Genomic DNA, 6,000 nt, shown 5'->3' with positions numbered 1-6,000 from the left:
AGATTATAATTTTCTTGTAATTGTCAGGAGTTGGAAACAGGGTTATGTTGGCCTCAAAAAATGATTTGTGGAATGTACTTTTCTCTAATATCTAAAAGAGTTTGTGTGAAATTGGTGCTATTTCTTTCTTAAAATTTTGATAGAATTCAGCAGAAAACGTCTGGATTTCTTTCTGGAAATATTTTTGATGATGAGTTCAATTTTTAAAAATAGATGTAGGGCTATTCTGATTTTCTGTTTCACCTTGCATCCATGTTGCATGGTTTTAAGGATGTGTTCATTTCACCTAATTTGTTAAAATTATTGCCATAAGTTGTTCATTGTACTTCTATATTACCCATTTATTTTGAAGAATCTATGGCACTAGCCCTTCTTTCATTCCTGATGTTGGTCATTTGTGTATTCTCTTTTTTTGTTGTTTAGAACTCTATCTAGGGTTCAGCATTGGCTATTTTCTCTATTTTTAAAGTACCTCATTGATCCTGTGTTTGTATTTATTCTTTCATGCCTTTTACTTACTCTAGATCATGGATTTGTGAACTACAACCCACAGGACAAATCTAGCCAACCTCTCACAAATTGCTGAGAGAGGTATTTAAAAATACCCAACTGTGATTGTGAACCTGTCTATGTTTCCACTTAGTTCTATTAGTTTTTGCTTCATGGATTTTTAAGCTCTGTTATTAGGCATATACACACTTAAATTACAGATTTTCCTAAAGATTCAATCTTTTTATCATTATGAAATGTCTCTTTTCCTTTGGTAATACTCTTTGTCTTGAGGTCTACTTTATCTGATATCAATATAGTCACTCCTACATTTTAATGCTAACTGTCTGAATGGCATCTAGTTTTTCATCCCTTTACATTCACTTGTATGTGTCTTTATTTTTAAATAGAGCATTTCTTTTTTTTTTTTTAGATGTTGGGGGTAGGAGTTTATTAGTTAATTAATTTATTTTTGGCTGTGTTGAGTCTTCGTTGCTGTGCGAGGGCTTTCTCTAGTTGTGGTGAGCGGGGGCCGCTCTTCATCGCGGTGTGTGGGCCTCTTACTATCATGGCCTCTCTTGTTGCAGAGCACAGGCTCCAGACACACAGGCTCAGTAGTTGTGGCTCACGGGCCTAGTTGCTCCGCGGCATGTGGGATCCTCCCAGACCACGGCTCGAACCCGTGTCCCCTGCATTAGCAGGCAGATTCTCAACCACTGTGCCACCAGGGAAGCCCTGGGTCTTTATTTTTAACGTATTTCTTGTAGATGGCATGTATTTTGTGATTCTCCAGTCTGACAATCTCTGCCTTTTAACTGGAATATTTAATCCATTTATATTTAATGCCGTTAGCATGTATTGTGTGATTCTCCAGTCTTACAATAGCTGCCTTTTAACTGGAATGTTTAATCCATTTATATTTAAAGTCATCATTGATAAGGTTAAATTTAGTTCTCTCTTTTTGCTATTTGTTTTCTATTTGCCCTATCTAATTATTTGACACTGATAATATATTTTTAATCTAACATATCCAAAATATCATTTCAACATGTAATCAGTATAAGAAATTATTAATGAGATATTTTACATTCTTTTAAAAACTTTATATTGAGGTATAATTGACAAAGTTGTAAGAAAATTAAAGTGTCCATCATGACGATCTGATACATGTATATGTTGTGAGATGATTCCTTCCATCTAGTTAATTGGCACATCCATCATGTCATACGTCATACATTTATCTTTTTTTTTTTAATATTCCATGTATAATGAAACCTAAATGCAGTAGTTTTCTTTCTACATCTGGCTTATTTCACTTAGCATGATGCCCTCAAGGTTTATCTATGTGTCAAAAGTGGCAGGATATCCTTCTTTTGCGTGACTGAATAATATTTTATTCATTATCCATTCACCCACTGACAAACACTTAGGTTATTTCCATACCTTGAATATGTGAATAATACTGCAATGAACATGGGAGTGCAGATATCTCTTCAGTATCCTGTTTTCATTTCCTTTGGGTATATCCACAAAAGTGGGATTGCTAGATCATATGGTAGTTCCATTTTTAATTTTTTGTGGCACCTCCATGATGTTTTCCACAGCAGCTGCACCATTTTACATTCCCCAAAACTGTGCACAAAGGTCCCCTTTTCTCCACATCCTGCTAACACTTGTTATCTCTTGTCTTTTTTATGATGGCCATTTTAACAAGTGTGAGGTGATACTCTAGTGATTCTGACTTGCATTTCCCTGATGATCAGTGATGTTAAGAATCTTTTTATGTACTTGTGGGCCATCTGTATGTCTTCTTTGGAAAAGTGTCTATTCTGTTCCTCTGCCTATTTTAAAATCAGTTTGTTTTGCTATGGAATTGTGTGGATTCTTTATATATTTTGGATACTAACCCCTTAACAGATGTATGATTTGCATACATATTTTTTCCATCCCACATGTTGTCTACTCTGTTCCTCTGCCTATTTTAAAATCAGATTGTTTGGGTTTTTTGCTATTGAATTGTGTGGATTCTTTATATATTTTGGATACTAACCCCTTATCAGATGTACAATTTGCATACATATTTTCTTCCATCCCATAGGTGGTCTTTTCATGTTGTTGATGGTTTCCTTTACTGTCCAGAAGCTTTTTAGTTTGATGTAGTCCTACTTGTTTATTTTTTCTTTTGTTATTTTTGCTTTTGATGAAATATACAAAAACAATCATTTCCAAGACCAACTTCAAGAAGATTACCCCCTATGTTTTCTTCTAGGAGTTCTATGGTTTTGGATCTTATGTTCACATCTTTAATCTATTTTGAGTTGATTTTTGTGTATGGTATAAGATAGGGGTCTAATTCCATTCTTTTGCATCTGGCTATCCAGTTTTTTTCAACACCATTTATTGAAGAGACTATCCTTTCCCCATTGTACATTCCTGGCTTCACTGTCATAACTTAATTGGCCATATAATATAGGTTATTTTCTGGGCTACTTTTCTAGTCCATTGATCTATGTGTCTGTTTTTGTACCAATACCATACCGTTTGGATTACTATAGCTTTGTAATATGGTTTGAAATCAGGAAACATGATGTCTCTGGCTTTGTTTTTCTTTCTTTAGATTATTTTGGCTATTTGGGATATTTCCACACAAATTTTAGGATTTTTTATTTATGTGAAAAATGCCATTGGAATTTTAACAGGAACTGTATTGAATCTGCAGATTGGTTTGGGTAGTATGGACATTTTAACAATACTAATTCTTCCAATCCATGAGCATGGAAAATATTTTATCTGTGTCTTCTTCAATTTCGAAGTCTTAGAGTTTTCCGTGTATATGTCTTTCACCTCCTTGGTTAAATTTATTCCTTAGAATTTTATTCTTTTTGATGCAATTATAAATGGGATTGTTTTATTATTTTATTAAAGTATAGTTGATTTACAATATTATGTTAGTTTCAGGTGTACAGCACAGATTCAGTATTTTTGCAGATTATACTCCATTATAGATTATTACAGGTAATGGGTATAATTCCCTGTGCTATATAGTATATCCTTGCTTATCTATTTTATGTACAGTAGTTTTTAATCTGTTAATCCCATACCCCAAATTTGTCCCTTCCCCACCACTTTGATAACCACAAGTTTGTTTTCTATATGTGAGTCAGTTTCTGTTTTGCATATACATTAATTTGTATTATTTTTTTAGATTCCACATATAAGTGATATTATACAGCATTTGTCTTCCTCTGTCTGACTTATTTCAATAAGCATTAATATTCTCTAGGTCCATCCATATTGCTGCAAATAGCAGTATTTCATTTTTATAGCTGTGTAATATTCCAGTGTGTGTGTGTGTGTGTGTGTGTGTGTGTGTGTGTGTGTGTAATGCCATTTGTCTCAATTCAACCACCTGTTGACAGACACTGGCTTGCTTTGGAGATTGTTGTTTTAGTTTCCCTTTTTGATAGTCCATTGTTAGAGTGTAGAAACACAACTGTTTTTGAATATGCATCCTGCAACTTTATTGAATTTGTCTACTAGTTCTAACAGTTTTTTTGGTGGAGTTTAGGGTTTTCTCCATGTAATATAATGCCACCTGCAAATAGAGACAATTTTACTTCTTCCTTTTCAATTTGAATGTCTTTTATTTCTATTTCTTGCCTAATTTCTCTGGTTAGAACTTCCAGTACTATGTCGAATAAAAGTAGCAAGAGTGGGCATCCTTGTCTCATTCCTGCTCTTAGAGGAAAAGCTTGTAGCTTTTTACCATTGAGTATATGTGACCTTTATTATATTGAGGTACATTCCCACTATAAACAGTTTGTTGAGAGTTTTTATCATGATGGATGTTGAATTTTGTCAAACGCTTTCTCTGTGTCTATTGAGATGATCACATGATTTTTATCTTTCATTTTGTTAATGTGATGTATCACATAGATTGATTTGCAGATGTTGAACCATCCTTACACCCCTGGAATAGATCTTTCTAATGTACTGAATTCATCTTGCTAATATTTTTGTGGAGGATTTTTGCACTATGTTATTTTCCTTTCTTGTAGTGTCCTTGTCTGGTTTTGGTTATCAGAGTAATGCAGGCCTCATAAAATGAGTCTAGATGTGATCCCTCCTCTTCAATATGTTGGGAAAGTTTATGAAGAATTGGAATTAATTCTTCTTAAATGTTTGGTATACTTCACCAGTGGAGCCATCTGGTTCTGGACTTTTCTTTGTTGGGAGGTTTTGATTACTGATTTAATCTCCTTACTAGTAATTGATCTGTTCAGATTTTCTATTTTTCATGATTCAGTCTTGGTAGGTTGTATGTTTCCAGTAATATATCCATTTTTTCTAGGTTGCCCAATTTGTCGGCATACAACTGTTCATAGTAGTCTCTCATGATTCTTTGTATTTCTGTGGTATCAGTTGTAATGTCTCCTCTTTTGTTTATAATTTTATTTGAGTTTTATCTTTTTCTTGGTAAGTGTAGCTAAAGCTTTGTCTATATTGTTCATCTTCTTTAAAAAACCTGCTTATTTTCACTGACCTTTTCTATTGTCCTTCTACCCTCTGTTTCATTTATTTCTGCTCTAATCTTTGTTATTTCCTCCCTCTAGTAACTTTAGGGTTTTTTTTCTGGATTCTTGAGGTGTAAACTTAGGCTGTTTACTTGGGATCTTCTTTTCTTCTTAATTAAGGCACTTATCAGTATAACTTCCTTCCTACGACTACACTTGTGGCATGACATAAGTTTGGGTATGTTGTGTTTCTATTTTCATTTGCCTCAAGATATTTGTTATTTTTCTTTCGATTTCTTCTGTGATCCATTGGTTGTTCAGTAGCATGTTTAATCTCCACATACTTGTTAATTTTCCAGTTTTACTGCAATTGATTTCTAGTTTCATACCACTGTGGTTGGAAATGTTGCTTGATATAATTTCAATTTTAAATTTATTAAGATTTGTTTTGTGGCCTTTGATGGATATGTTTATCCATCCTAAGGAATGGTCCACGTGTTCTTGAGGAGAATGTGTTTTCTGCTATCAGGTGGAATGTTTTGTAACTGTTAAGTCCATCGGGTCAAACGTGTAGTTTTTTTTGTTTTTGTTTTGTTTTTTTTGTGGTACACGGGCCTCTCACTTTTATGGCCTCTCCCGTTGCAGAGCACAGGCTCCGGATGCGCAGGCTCAGCGGCCATGGCCCACGAGCCCAGCCGCTCCGCGGCATGTGGGATCCTCCCGGACCAGGGCACAAACCCGTGTCCCCTGCGTCGACAGGCAGAGTCTCAACCACTGTGCCACCAGGGAAGCCCCAAACGTGTAGTTTTAGTCCAATGTCTCCTTATTTGTTTTCTGTCTGGATCATCTATCCACTGTGAAAGTGGGATATTGAAGTCCCCTACTATTATTGTATTGCTGTCTACTCCTCCCTTTAGGTCTGTTAATATTTGTCTTATATATTTAGGTGCTCCCATGCTGGGTGCATAAATATTTACCAATGTTAGTCCATTTTCTA

The sequence above is a fragment of the Phocoena sinus genome, chromosome 4 (genome assembly GCF_008692025.1).
Source record: "Phocoena sinus isolate mPhoSin1 chromosome 4, mPhoSin1.pri, whole genome shotgun sequence".
Taxonomy (NCBI): domain Eukaryota; kingdom Metazoa; phylum Chordata; class Mammalia; order Artiodactyla; family Phocoenidae; genus Phocoena; species Phocoena sinus.
This window is presented reverse-complemented; position numbering follows the sequence as displayed.